This window comes from Gymnoscopelus microlampas, assembly GCF_963454915.1.
Source record: "Gymnoscopelus microlampas genome assembly, chromosome: 21".
Classification (NCBI taxonomy): Eukaryota; Metazoa; Chordata; class Actinopteri; order Myctophiformes; family Myctophidae; genus Gymnoscopelus; species Gymnoscopelus microlampas.
In genome coordinates, this window is record NC_139958.1 from 29,724,590 (window position 1) to 29,740,666 (window position 16,077).

A 16,077-nucleotide genomic window follows, 5' to 3' on the forward strand; every position below is an offset into this window, starting at 1 on the left:
GAAGGAAGCAAGGAAGGAAGGAAAAAGAAAGAGGGGGAGAGGAGCGAGAGCGGCGGGAGACAATCACACGAGAAAAGATGGAGAGGAAATGGGAAATGTGCCGTCACATTCAGCAGCATGCGGGGCAAAACATTGCTAACCCTAGTAAATGAGGGTCCTGGAATTATCTGGTGACTTGGCTTCGCGACGCCGAAGTAGAACGCAGCGGGATTCTTTGGTGTTCAGATCAACACCATTAAAATGTAAAAGGGATAATGACGAGGGTCCAGACTCCCTAAATAAAGCAAAACAATGGCAAAAATATTCTTCATCTTCAGCCCGGTGCGTTGCATGAAAGAAGAGACATACTCAAGAGTGAGTGAGCGCGTGCGTGCATGCTGAGCGTGTGCGTGTGTGCATGCATACATTACGTGTGGGCAGTGGGAATGAAATGTGAGAGAGAGAAAGAGACGTGTACAAGACCATGAATACGCTACTGTAATCTAAACAGATGTATTCTCGGTGCTCAGGGACTGAAATGGTTAAGTCTGCAGTAGTGCGGTGGTGGTGAGTCACTACTTTGACACCAGCTAGAGTGTTGGAGCCTGGAAAAGCTCTAGCAGTGCACACAGACCCACACACACAGCCACGGGGTAACCCAGGATTACAGGCAAAGGGGTTGGGCAGTCGAGGACCAAAAAACTCTCCCAGCTCCAAAAAAAACATTGTGGAGACTCTGAATAACACTGGTCTGTTTCCTAGATACGTTCTCAAGGCACGGCTCTGTTAGTATCCATGCAGAATAGCCTCTTATAACAGTGGTTCTCAAACTTTTTTTGTGCCAAGGACCCCCAAATTGATATGTATGTGGCCGCGGACCCCCGCATGAACATATGTTGTGCCAGGGACCCCCAGAAGCAAAGATTTGAGTTCAAAATGTTCGCCCTTTAATAAAAAAAAAAAAAGATTTGCACACATTTTCGAGATTTTTCAAACATAGCAGATCTACAAGCTCAAGCTTATAGATCTGCTATTTTTGAACAGCCTAAAGTGGTTTAAATGATTGTGACGCTGTATTAACACATTTTGCTGGGGACCCCCAGCAGAATATATATATCAAAGCGAACACTTTTAACTCAAATCTTTGCTCCTGGGGGTCCGTGGAACAAAACATTTTGAGATGTGGGTCGGCGGCCAAATACATATAATTTTGGGGGTCCTTGACATGAAAAAGTTTGAGAACCACTGATATAGAAACATACGTTTTTCAAAAAACTGTTAGGATTTAGAAGACATTTTGTAGAATCGGAACCTCAGGCCTTAATGGGTTAAATTATTCAGTGTCTTTGGACTCGTACCCTGGATGTATGTGCTTGGCACCATTGCTGCATTTGACAACAGATCGGGCCCACTGTGGGGAAGGTATAGCAGCGCTGCTCCAGCTGAAACCATGTTCCATGTAGGTTAGAACTGATTAAAATGACTGATTAGTATTCCACGGCACCCCTGGACTGGCGTCATGGCGCCACACAGCACCGACTTTGAGAAACCCATGTTGTAGAGTAAAGCAGTTGGTGGTTCTCAAACTTTTTCGTCGCCCCAAATTGATATGTATTTGGCCGCGGACCCCCATCTGAACATATTTTGTGCCAGGGACCCCCAGAAGAGAAGATTTGGGGTTAAACATTGTATTCTAAATATCAAAATGTTCCAAACATTTTTGATATTTTTCACTAATTTTCAAAAAATAGCAGATCTACAAGCTCACAGCGTGGCGCGAAGTGGCGCGCTGCGAGCTTGTAGATCTACTATTTTTGAATAGCCAACGCATAAATGGATAAAGTGTTTAAGATGATTGTAATGCTATGTTAACTACTTTTGCTGGGGACACCCTGGAATAAAATATAATATTATAAAACATACATTAACCCGTTTAGCCCTATTTTATACATGGCTATTTGAAAATAGTTCACAATGTGTCGCATCGCGACGCGTTGTGAGCTTGTAGATCTGCTATTTTCAAACATTTTAGTATTTTAGTTTTCAAAGTATATTTTGATGCCAATACTTTTGTACTTTTACTCAAGTAACATTTTGAACACAGGCCTTTTACTTGTAACAGAGTATGTTTATATTGCGGTATTGCTACTTTTACTTAAGTAAAATATCCGAGTACTCCACCACTGCTGCTGGCCTTGCATAAAACTTTTTTGTTATTGCCATTTTCTCTCAGTTTGTCTAGTTTCGGTAAAAGGAACGAACAGGACTTTCCTTGAGGCTGTGTTCCAATGCAATGCTAAGATATTGCTAAAAAAGCACACTTTTGAATACACCGTCTGAATCTCCAGGCTCAAAGGTTTCCACTTGAGGAAAAAGCAGAGAGGAAAATAAGTCAGGGAATGAAATAAATAAATAAACGAAACACCGTCTTGTCCTCTAAACTAAAACGCAAAGGATTTACGTCTCTCACCCCGAAACAAGGTTCACTGCAAGATGACGCTGGAATGGTGAAGGCAATCATGGCCCTTTTTAAAAAAAGCATTAAATCAGGCAGTTTAACCCATTCAATTCGGGAACGCATCTCTTGTCATTTTTAGATTTCTTTGGGCTATTCAAAAATAGCAGATATACAAGCTCATAGCGCGGCACCGAGTGCCGCGCTATGAGCTTGTATATCTGCTATTTTTGAAAAATCATGAAAAGTTGTGCAAATATTATTGGGGTTTTTTCATTTTTTTTCCCAGACATTTGTATCTCAAATCTTTGCTTTCGGGGGCTTCCTGGAACTAAACATTTTACAAATGTTCGCTTTCAAAAAATATATAATCCAAGATTTTGCCACGAATGTTCACGATTTTTCAAAAATAGCAGATCTACAAGCTACGAGCTGTATATCCGAGCTGTATATCTGCTATTTTTGAATAGCCAAAGACATCTTAAAATGACACACAGATGCGTTCCCGATTTTAATGGCTTAAAAAGGAAAAAAAAAAAAGACGTGCAGCTTTCTGGTGTGTAAAAGGCAACTTCCCCTCGACCCTTCCTCAACTTCCCGCCTTCACCCACGTAATCCACCAGACTGTGTCCTGTCCTCCACTCAATGGAAACGTGAGGTCAGAGAAAGAGGTGGGGATGAAAGAGATAGAGAATAGAAGGGGGGGGGGGGGGTAAAAGAAAAGAAAAAACTGCCAAATGTCCTATGGAAAAACGCAGCGGGGAAGCGAGAGATGACCTTGATACGCAAATAGACCATCTTTGGGCGGGGTGGGGGGTGGGGGGGACGGGGACTCAAGAGGGGGAAAAAGAGGAAGACAAATCTCCCCTAAAGATATTTATCATATTAGAGGTGTCCATTGGCAGGAAGGCTAGATAGGTTCTGCTTCATTTAATTATCATCATCTATTCAGTCATATTTTTCATCTGCCCCTTTTTTTTATATATTCAATGAAGTGGAGGTGGGCTGAGAGCTGTCTCTGAGATGCATGTGCGCAATTAAACCCCCAGTCACTTTTTTCTCTCCCCCCTTTTACCTGGTTAACCTTCTCTCCCGCTCCATCATCTCTGAATAACAGTCATCTGCATTAGTTTATGTATTATTGGCCAACTGAAATGTTCTGTGCTATAATGAGTTAATGGTGTAGAAATACTCTGTTACAAGTAAAAGTCTGGAATAAAAAATGTACTTGAGTAAAAGTACAAAAGTATTGGCGTCAAAATGTACTTTAAGTACCAAAAAGTAGAGAGTACTCATTATGCAGAATGTCCCGTTTCACAAGTTTTCAAATGTTTAAAATGTATTAAAGTCTTTTGAAAAGAGCAGATCTACAAGCTCACATTGTGAGCTTGTAGCTGAAGTGGGGAATGTATGTTTTGTAATAATAATCAAAATCTACAAAGTAACTTAACTAAAGCTGTCAAATAATTGTAGTGGAGTAAAAGTACAATATTTGCCTCTGAGATGTAGTGGAGTAGAAGTAAAAGTATTGCAATTCTTTAGTAAAGTAAAAGTACAGCACTTAAGTAAACGTACTTAGTTACTTTACATCACTGCATGTTACCATTATACAGAGGGTGTGGGGATTAAATAGTAACATGATACGGTGCCGAAAATGTATAGATGCACCGGAAATATCAGTATAACTTATCCACCTAAACCTTATACTTGATTGACCGGAGTCCCTCAGGGCTCTATAGACCTATAATAGACTGATTCTTTTTTCTCTACTAAATATCTTGGCTGAAAAAGGGCAGATCTACAAGCTCTCAATGTGTCGCACTGTGACGCGTTGAGAGCTTGTAGATCTGCTATGTCCTGCAAACGTTTTTTTCCCACATTACAGATGCTGGGGTTTAAATGGTTAAGCATGCAGGGGCTTAAAATGACCAGTGCCATTAAATATTTACTGTACAGTATTTAAGCTTATTTTCTCAACCATGTAACCAAACAGTCGTTACAGTTATGGTACAGTTATTTTGGCCAATGTGCCCAAAGCACACCACTGGTCAACATCTCAGGGCACACATGTATTCATATTAAAAACAGCAGATCTACAAGCTCACAGTGAGCACAGTGAGTTATATTTTGACTAATTCTGAAAATCTGTGAAAGAAAATGTAAATTAATAAATACATTTACAATTCCCGCTTATACCGACCAAGTCCAAAGTGGTTAAAATATTGTGGGGCTTATTTTTAGCGTATACAATTTGCCTCTGTATTGGGGAATGAGTGTGCCACATTACAATATCCATTCATACCTTTGAATGTGGTGGTTGTCACAAAATCCCAAGGCACACCTGGACTTTGTTTGGGAACCACAGATCTACATATGTCAAACTGTCTGGCAGGCTGTTGTCTTTGTATGTACTGGAGTTTATCACCCTCCTCACCAGCACAAAAGCAAACCGTGATGAGTTAATCACGGCATTCATTAAAAAGCCGACATGGTGCATGAGAATGTCAACAGCGAGTCTCCATCAGCATTCAACAGAGAGCTCTCCTTTCTGATTGGTCAAAGCTGTTAGAATAACGGGCCTTATTATTCTGGGCACATAGTTTGCCGGGCCTCAGAGAGTGCCGTGTCATTAAAGTCAACATCTTTCTGCAGTAGCTGGCTGCGCTTTGGGCTTTGGCCTGGCTCGGCCTGGCTCGGCCTGGCTTGGCCTGGCTTGGCTTGCCTTGGCCCCCGCCGACCGTGGACAGTCGACGCAACAACCACAACCACTTGCCATGTGCCCGTTATTCAACCAATGCCGGTGGACTCCAGGGATACCACAGTGTGCAGACCGCTGCGGGGACGTGTTAGTACAACACAGTCTCACTCCCAAGAAGGCACATATTGCCTTTTGGTCAGAACCCCAGGAAGGCACTATGTGTCGTCCAGGGGCTCCTGCGACTTATGCGCATTATGAGCCTTCCAGGGTTCTGACCAAAAGGCAATATGTGCCTTTTTGGGAGTGAGACTGTGTTGGTTAGTAATTGACACAACCATGCAGGGGGTGGGGGGGAGGGGGTGTCATCCGGCCTCTACAATGACCACCTGCCTTGTGAGACACGGACGCCACGTATCTCCTAAGACGACGCGAGGCCAACAACAAGCTCTCTGACTACGGCTTTGGCTTTTGTCTGAGTCCTCTAGTGGCGGGCGGCGCGCAGGCAGAAGCACAGACGACTATACCCTCGCCTATATAAGCTGCCCTCCTCCTCAGCAGCAGTGTGTGTGTGTGTGCTTGTTTATCGGCTCACAACATATTGTCACCGTCCGGGAAAAGCCCTATGGAAAAATGGCAACAAAGAAAAGAGAGTGGGAAGTCAGGGAGAGAGAGAGAGAGGGAGAGAGAGTACAGGAGAGAGAATGAGAGTTAGAGGGTGAAAGAGAGACAGAGTCGAAAAGATTGGAGAGTGCATCATGGAAAGGAAGAGAGGCTAATTAAGGAGAGCTGAATTAATTAGGCTTCCAATCTGTCTGCCTCTCGCACACTCCCATTGCGATCCCGTGCCAGTAGAGGCTCCGGATCAGCCCCAAAAATAGACACCAACCCATTGTTCCATAGATTTTTCATTCATTCATTGGAATGTGTTTTTCACTGTCCAAACGAACGGCCACTGGGGGGGTTTAAGGCTATGCAGTAAGCACCGTTAATCAGCAGCCAGCCTAACACCTGATAAAGACACACAGTGTATATAAACTCTAGTGCAGAAAACTATGCACACCAGCCTGTGAACTTGGATTGCACTTTGGTGAAACACCGTGCACAAACTGCCAAAAAGAAAAGCAGGTAAAGTTTTACCGGGGCTGGAAAATGCTCAGGGCTTTATTGCATATTCCCTCTTAAGACAATGGTTGAAATAATGTGGCCGTACACATCGATGCAACGAATGCATGTTAAACCATTTAGTCCGGGAAAGAATCTGTGTCATTTTTAGATTTCTTTGGCTATTCAAAAATAGCAGATCTACAAGCTAATTCCGAGTTTGTAGCTCTGCTATTTAAAAAAAAAAATGTAAGCAAACATTTGTAACTCAAATCTTTGCTTCTGGTGATACTACAAATGTCTTCTAAATCCTAACAGTTTTCTGAACAAACTTATGTTGCTATAATATCAGTGGTTCTCAAACTTTTTCATGTCAAGGACCTTCCAAAATGATATGCAATTGGCCGCCGACCCCCATCTCAAAATATTTTGTTCCAGGGACCCCCCAGAAGCAAAGATTTGAGCTACAGTACAAATGTTCCCTTTTAAAAATATATATATATTCAAATATTTGCACAAATGGTCAAGATTTTTTTTTAAATTGCAGATCTACAAGCTCATAGTGCGGTGCCGCGCTATGAGCTTGCATATCTGCTATTTTTAAATAGCTCAAAGAATGAAATATGGATAAAGTGGTTACACAGATGCGTGCCCGGTTTGAAAGGGTTAAACCCACGAGCAGTAAGAGCTATTATTTGGCACTTGCTGTTAATCTTGATATAAAAAAAGGCCACTTGTCCAAAAGCTAAAGGGTGTAAAATCTTCACAAGGCACCGCTGACATAACCTATTTTCATCTTCATTTCGCTGCCCACTCATTTAGGTGTTGTGCCTGAGAAATGTAAGTCATCAACTTATCAGAATGTGCAAGATAGAGTAGGCACAGTAAGGAGATTCTTACTCTTATGGGTCATTTTTACACTCAGAATTACATGATAATACTCTGGATTTTGCAGTGTAGTCTTGGAGCAATACAATAGAGCAGGGGTCTTCAACGTTTTCAGGCCAAGGACCCCCTAGCTGAGAGAGAGATGAAGCAGGGACCCCCTACTCTATATTGTAAAAAAAAATGTGTTTCAGATTAAAGTTTTTTTTTTACTTAGTCTGCTCTTTTTTCCCTCAACACCTATAGCCTCTTTGCCAAAAATAGCTGATCTACAAGCTCTCAACGCCTCGCAGCGCGAGGCGTTGAGAGCTTGTAGATCTGCTATGCTCGGCTAATGTTCTCCTCAAAAAAGGAATTCTAGGGTTCAAGTGGTTAATGTAAAAAAACTAAATCCTATCACACAAAGATTTGGCGGACCCCCTGTAGTAGCTCTGAGGATCCCCTAGGGGTCCCGGACCCCCTGTTGAAGACCCCTGCAATAGAGTCTTACCAACATTGTTGCTGTTGAGAAGAAATCTCCATATTTCAACTTTTTTTTTTCTTTCATAAATGAATGCCCAATGTCATCGTACTTGCAAAAGTAGCAAAAAAAAGCCAATCTACAAGTTCACAACGCAGTACATGTGTACCGCTGTGTGTTTTATAAATATTGAACCAAAGAAAAGTATTAAAGGACAGCCAATGATCGAAAAAATGTCGAGAATTACGTCGAGAAATGACTAGTGCTGAGTCTCTTTGTAGAGCCGCATTGCATGCTGGGAAAAATGGGTGGGAAAAGAAGAAAATGTAGGATCTACATTTCAGACATCTTGTATTTGCACACACTGATGTGTGTTGTTAACCTTGTGTGTATTATGTGTGTACATACTGTCTGTAAGCCCTTTGTACCGACGCCAGATGTTTGTAAAGGTGCTTATGCGCCCGCACGCACGCCCGCACACACACAACGCATGACTGCATGATAGAACGAGAGTCGCCCGTTCCGTTTCTGTTTCTTCCAGCTATCGGTGTAAAGGAAGGAGTGTATAAAGTCAACGCTGGGGCCAATTTTGCTCGGACCGGCGATGTTTCCATGACAACTGTAAAAATTATTTCCTTCCTTCCTTATTTGTATATCGGGCCGGTTTGGCCAGAATAACGTGTGAATCCTGGCGGAACGTGAACCTAAAATGAGGACAGAACATGTGGACCTGCTTGTTTTTCCCAATGCTTTACTGGAGCAGCGTTTCATATGCACCTTACACACACACGCAAGCACACATGCACGCACACACACACGCACACACGCTTTCATCTGTTTCCAGATCTGCGTGGCTTTTTCATCTCTGTCCATATCCTACATCAAATGCTCGAAGAGCGGGAGTCAGTTCGCAGTCACAGCAAAGCTATATACGCTGCACTAATTTCAATGCTATTTTTTTTATTATCGCGGCTAAAAGTCAACAATCAAACTTGTCATCCTCACAAACTCTCTGTTTTTTTTTGCTGTGTGTGTGTGTGTGTGTGATGCCCACTGACTCTGACTATACGGGCCCTGGGGAGGCAAAAACATGGCATCGCGGGCAAGCCGAATGACAATGCTCTCAGACTTCTAACACTTTGCCTCGGAGCACCACCAACCACCATGTCATTACCAACAAACACCATATTTCAGCTACATGACTAACCCATTAAGACCGGGAGCGCGTCTGTGTCATTTTAAGATTTCTTTGGGCTTTTCAAAAATAGCAGATCTGTACGAGCTTGTAGATCTGCTATTTTAGAAAAATCGTGATTGTTTTTGCAAATCTTTGAAAAAAAAATATTTTTAAAGCAAAGTTTTTACTCAAATCTGTGCTTCTGGGGGGTCCCTGGAACAACATATTTTTAGATGGGGCTCCGCGGCCAAATACATGTCATTTTCGGGGTCCTTGACATGAAAAAGTTAGGATTTAGAAGTCCTTTTGTAGAAAATCAGATCTACAAGCTTGTAGATCTGCTATTTTTGAAGCCAAAGTATAAGATAATGGTTAAAGTGGTTAAAATATCAAATGACACAGATGCGTTCCCGGTCTTAATGGGCTAACTGAAGACCTCCTGGCAGCAACCAAGATCCAAACATTGGCATCTGATGTAATCACCAGACACAGGCCAGAGACCAGAGAGAGTGTCAGATCACCCGGGCTATGCGGGGGGCAGAGTGCTGGACGGACCACAGGATGATTAGGGCAAATGCCCGCAGCACAGCAAACAGGCTTACAAACAAAAAGGGCTTGAGAGTGCAGTGCCCTTCAATCCCCTCACAGCCGTTCACCCTCTTGAGTTGTACGACATTCCCAGAAAGCCCTGGCCATCGATGGATGGACACGAATGCCTGCCTAGAACACACTGCGCACATCCATCTATTCTACCATGCTGCCGAAGAATCAGTGGTGGAAAAAGTACTCAAATGGTTTACTTAAGTAAAAGTATCGATACTGCAATGTAGAAGTACTCTTGTTACAAGTAAAAGTCTGGAATTCAAAATGTACTTGAGTAAATGTACAAAAGTATTTTGGTATCAAAATGTAGTTAAAATACCAAAAGTAAAAGTACTAAAATGTTTGAAAACAGACGATCTACAAGCTCACAGCGCGTCGCGATGCAAGAACTGCAGCATACCACCCTCAAGACATCCCTGAGACGCGTCTCAGAGAAGCACAGGCAGCGGCATGAGCTATCCAACCAGGTTCAACACACACCTGTGCCCTACGTGTGGGAAAAGTGAGTGGATCGCCAATAATTGGTCTGCACAGCCACATGAGGTGGCACGAGCGCACCAAGCGCTGAAAATCCCCATTTCCCCCCCATGCAGGTGGTGTGAAGTCATCATCGACAACAATGGATTGCCATATAAGAAAGAAACACATGTACATGGTGTGCACGTGTTGTGTAGGTGGCTGTCTTTGCACCCATTGACTTTGTGTGTGTGTGTGTGTGTGTGTGTGTGTGTGTGTGTGTGTGTGTGTGTGTGTGTGTGTGTGTGTGTGTGTGTGTGTGTGTGTGTGTGTGTGTGTGTGTGTGTGTGTGTGTGTGCGCGTGTGCGCGTGTGCATGTTTTCCATATCTTGAGTTTATGTGCTATATAGATATATGCCAAATACCACATATACAGTACTAGAGGTCCTGCCCCCTAGAGGTCCTGCCCCCTAGCTGTGCTCAGGGCTCTAGTAGCCAAACAAATTGTGTGTGTGTGTGTGCATTGCTTGTTAGTCGCACGATATCTCGAAACCTGGCAACCCTGTTGCTCCGTTGCAGACAGGCAGAGGCACAGGCAGGGTTTTAACTCGACAGTACTGCGTGTACACGTTCATTGCAACAGCGGTGTGTGCTTCGCCACGCAAACCGAAAGCAAAAGCAACAGCGGGGGTTGAAGGGCTCGCCTCTTTTTTTTTTGTTTTGGAGATGGACACATTTCAATGGCCGCCGCTTCGTTTTCGCTCGGCTCTGGGCGGCTGTACTCGGCTCGGTAGGACCCGTATGAAAGACGCACTCGGCTCGGTAGGACCCGTATGAAAGACGCACTCGGCTCGGTAGGACCCGTATGAAAGACGCACTCGGCTCGGTAGGACCCGTATGAAAGACACACTCGGCTCGGAAGGACCCGTACGAAAGACGACGCACACGCACAGCCAGTGTCAGCCACGTGTGCGCGCAACTCCCAGTTGTAAGATAGGATACATGTTGTACTTATGCAGCTGCGTGTGTCTATACGTACTGTACAGTACATGCATATGTGCGGGTTTGTGCAATGGAGACAAAGAAGGCGTCTGAGCTTCACGGAAAACCAGAGCCAAAGATCAAGCACGGCAAAGAGTTCACAGGTTAAGTTCCCAAGGCTGCCTATAAAAGATAACAATGAGGAATAGAGCCGCTTTGGGCTTTGAGAACCTCCCTCTGCTAGCCATATGAAATCCCCTGGATGTGCAATATCAACGCCGTGATCCAAGATAAGACACTTCCACTGCTTATACCGATACAGCACTGATGTACAGTCTATCTAAGGATGGGGGTTTAACCACGTTAACCCCAGTATCTATATTCTTTGAGGAACAATAGCCAGCAGATCTACAAGCTCACACAACGACGCACTGTGAGCTTGTAGATGGGCTATTTTTGGCGAAGAGATTTGGTGTAGATGGGGAAAAAAGCTAAATTAGTTCATATCAATAATTTTAACCACTTTAACCATATTTTATTGTTTGGATATAAAATAGCAGATACACAAGCTCATAGCGCGGCACCGAGTGCCTCGCTATGAGCTTGTAGATCTACTATTCTTTTTTAAATCGTGATAACTTGTGCAAATCTTTGAATATATATTTTAAACCGAACATTTGTATCTCAAATCTTTGCTTCTGGGGGGTCCCTGGAACAAAACATTTTGAGATGGGGGTGCGTGGCCAAATACATATCATTTTGGGGGTCCTTGACATGAAAAAAGGTTTAAAAACCAGTGGTCTAGAGGGTTTTTAAGTGGTTAACGATTGCTGCAGGGAAAGAGGAAATTGTATATGTCCCGAACCCTGTGAGGCTCTGGTCCAAAATTGTCTTTGTGTTGTAGCTGGCGATGCATTTAAGGAGAGTCAACATTCACGCTGGGCTCATTCTATTACGTGAGGAGAGAATGTGGTCGGGATTGAAAATAGAGGTGAGAACGCTGACCCAGAAAGGAGAATAAAATTGCCCGTACAGTACAGTTTACTGCTATGTAAAGTGTTTTTTTTTTTACTTTTGTGTAAAGTGTTGTGTTGTCGAGGCATGGCTTTGCAAAAAAAAGAGAAAGAGGTAGTGGCAGAATGAGAAGCCTGTGTGTTTTTTTCACCATTTCCAGGCAGTTAGGTGCTGATGAGGCCAATATCTCCCATGCAGAGACAAAGGCAGTCCCCCTGAAGTTTGACTGATCTAAAAGGCAGAACATCTCTCTTGTCGCTGTTGGAGCGAAAACCTTGAATGTCTGAAACTGTTGCTTTTTAGGAAATGTAAAAAAAAAAGAAGAACCTTTGTTCCAATGGATCCAATAATGTAGTTGTTAATTCTTTTCATTGGTTAAATATTTATAGAACCCTCAGACAGACTTATCCACTCTCAGCCTGGCATCCCAATTTTAGGCTTTTTTTTTCTCTACTTTGTTTTTTAATTTTTTATATAAATAGCGAAAATAGCAGCACTATTTCTTAAAAAGATAAATTATGGAGATACAAGGTTTCTGCCTGACAGCAACACTATTCTACAGCATGTGACGCCAGCTCTCATTTGGAGAGCTGCAGGTGGGCCTTTGTGCCACACAAAATGAAAACACTGATATCGAGTCACTTATAATGAACATGACAATATGAATGAAATACATTTTTTTTAAACTGATAAAAATGACAAAATAAACTGCATGTGCTATTTTCAAGATGTATTTACTTGCTACAAGGGTCGATTACACTTTCAGCGAAGCAAGTTATTTGTTGCTATATCCATATTTCATTTGTTTGCCTGAATGATTATATAGATGTATCTTTTATAACTGTTAAAAGAAAAGGTCAATGTCACCCGGCATTTTGCATATCTTCAAATCAGTATATCACAAAGACTTTTGACCATGATTAATCATAACATCCTTTTTCTTTGCTAGTTATGGTGCTATTTACTATAGGTTGGTAAATCTCTCTCTGAAGTGCTTAACAACCTATGTTACACTTCAACACAATGCCAGGAGGGGCCAGGGATCAAACCACTCGGACATCCACTCAGTACAGTACATGCCGCCTATGAGTTTGACTGTTGTTTGTTTACGCATCTACAAATGTCTTCTAAATCCTAACAGTTTTCTGAAAAAAAAACCGTACAGTATGTGTTTCTATATCAGTGGTTCTCCAACTTTTCATGTCAAGGACCCCCAAAATAATATGCATTTGGCCGCGGACCCCCCATCTGAAAATATATTGTTCCAGGGACCCCCCCAGAAGCAAAGATTTTAGTCAAAAATGTTCCCTTGAAAAATATATATATTCATAGATTTGCACAAAATGTTCAAGATTTTCAAAAAATAGCAGATCTACAAGCTCATAGCGCGGCACTCAGTGAAAAGTTAAACTTAACCGTGCACACACGCACACACACACACACACACACTCACACACACACACACACACCGTGCGGCGAGACAGAGCAGCAGCCAACCAGAATAAGCCTGCTGTTAGTTTAAAAAAGGCGTGGACTAGGCATAGACGCCTTCCTGTGGTGTTTCAGACACTTTGTACACTTTGTAGTGAAAGAAAACACACTGGTAGAAAACTCTACCGCGGCTGGGTGTGAATTTGAGCTCGTTTCATCACACACTCCAGCGGCCCAGTACTTACACGTGTCTATATTTTTGGATCAGCAGAGCCAAAAGGTTCAGAGGTGAGACGAAAACCCTTAATCCATTATGACCGGGTCATTTTTTTAATGTCTTTGGGCTATTAAAAATAGCAGATATACAAGCTCATAGCGCGGCGCTATGAGCTTGTAGATCTGCTATTTTGGGGGGGGAAACGTGAAAATGTGTACAAATCTTTGTATATATATACATTTTTAACTCAAATCTTTGCTTCTGGGGGGTCCCTGGAACAACATATTTTGAGATGGGGGTCCGCGGACAAATACATATAATTTCGGGGGTCCTTGACATGAAAAAAGTTTGAGAACCACTGATATTATAGCAACATACGTTTAAAAAAAAAAACTGTTAGGATTTAGAAGACATTTGTAGAATTCCCCCAGAAGCAAAGATTTGAGTTAAAAATTATGAAAATGCACCGAGTGCCGAGCTATGAGCTTGTAGATCTGCTTTTTTTGAATAGCCCAAAGACATCTTGATGCGTTCCCGGTCTCGATGGGTTAATGAGTCTCAATAGAGACAGCATTAGTCTGCAAGTCCCGAGTCCGAGCATGATGCAAGTACACTGGATGTGTGCATCGATTTTTCCATCATGCGCAGAGTTTCAGCACCGCCAAATCCCCCCCCTCCCCAGTCTCTCCCAATTAGCTTTCGGCCCAGGGAACACTGTCGATCCCCATCTGCCCATCTGCCTGTCAGTGGCTTCATTCCACTGAAGGGGGGGGGGGGGGGGGGGGGGAGAAGAGGAAGAAATAAGGAAAAAAAGGAAGAGAGAGCACCAAGCTAGGCGATGGATGGGTAAATCTGTGTTTTGGCGGCTGCTACACGGGCGAGAGGGCTCGGCAAGATCTGGCTCGAGCCAAAGCCAGTGGGGGTGGTTTTTGGAAAACGGAAGGACTCCCAGGGAGAGATGCTGTTGTTTGGATGATGGAGAGAGAGCGGCACAATGCCCACCCGCTCGCTCACTCTCTCTCTCTCTCTCTGCAGCCGTTTATCAATGAAAACACAGGACTGGTTTTCCATAGAGCCCCTGCCAAACGCGGGATTCGGATGGAGCTTTCCTCCACATTACTCCGAGTTTTATACCCCCACCCCACCCCCATCTCTTGTATGTCTTCCTTATCTTGCCTTGGGACTAAGCTATCACCACGCTCTGCCCTGAAGGTGAAGGAATCTAGTCCAGATAAGCGCCCGTCGGAGAGAACTGCAGCCTATGTCTTCACTTTCCCAGAAGGCCTTGGCTTCTGGAATTGGCAGAGACAGATGGGCGTTCCACGTGATTGCCGCTCCATCTTTCTTCCCAAGCTGCTTCTTCTTCTTCTTTGTCTTCTTCTTCTTCGTCTTCTTCTTCTTCTTCTTCTTCTTCTTCTTCTTCTTCTTCTTCTTCTTCTTCTTCTTCTTCTTCTTCTTCGTCTTCTTCTTCGTCTTCTTCTTCTTCTTCGTCTTCTTCTTCGTCGTCTTCTTCTTCTTACAGTATATCCTGGCCAGTGGTGTAAAGTAATTAAGTTGTATTAATTTAAATTTACTCAAGTACTGTACTTCAGTACAATTTTGAGGTATTTTTACTTAACTGGAATATTTCACATTTTCAGTACTTTTACTTCTACTCCACTACATCTCAGAGGCAAATATTGTGCTTTTACTCCACTACAATTATTTGAAAGCTTTAGTTACTAGTTAGTTTGTAGATTTTTATTATTATTACAAAACATACATTAACCACTTCAGCTCTATATACCGTACATTTCGGCCATTTCAAAATAGCCGATCTACAAGCTCACAATGTGTCGCGATGCGACGCATTGTGAGCTTGTAGATCTGCTATCTTCAAAAGATTTTTATACATTTGAAAACTTGAAATAGGACATTCTGCATAATGACTGCTTTCTACTTTTGGTACTTTAAGTACATTTTGATACCAATACTTTTGTACTTTCACTAAAGTCAATTTTGAATTCCGAACTTTCACTTGTAACAGAGTACTTCTACATTGCAATATTGGTACTTTTACTCAAGTGAAAAAAATGTGAGTACTTTTTCCCACCACTGATCCTGGCTTTTCTCTCATTCACTACAAAATGACGGACAGACAGTGTGCATCCTCACAATAACGCTGTGTACTGTGTGTCTACCTGTATTCTGAACTGCCCCCCCCCAAAAAAAACTCCTCATGCCACGATTGTCAACTTCGGAGAAAAGAATGAGGAATCTATATGGAGTAAATGAGATTTCAACAAAAAAAAAAAGGTACTGTCTGTCAAATTTAATTTGACATCCAGTTTTCTCCTAGCTCGGATCTGCTGGTCCCCACCACCACCCCCCACCCCCAAGCCAAGTACCCCACCCCATTCATTCCCCCATCAACCGCACTATCCCCTCCTCCTCCGACAGAAACCCTCGGTAATTTCATTTGTATGGAATAGCTGTTATATTCTATCGGCAGAAAGTGGTGTCATCCTTCAGAATTGGCTCTTCGGTCAAACGGAGGCAGCTATAGGCCCGCGCGCGCGCGCGCACACACACCACACACCACACACCACACACACACACACACACACACACCACACACCAC

The 16,077-nt window shown here is 43.0% G+C and overlaps 1 protein-coding gene across 1 annotated transcript in view; it reads left to right on the forward strand.

Moving 5' to 3' along the window:
* The window catches only part of LOC311037896 (leucine-rich repeat transmembrane neuronal protein 4), a gene marked incomplete at both ends in the record, with an annotated part of 181,922 nt that overhangs the window by 44,138 nt on the left and 121,707 nt on the right, over positions 1-16,077 (forward strand). The window lies entirely within an intron of this gene.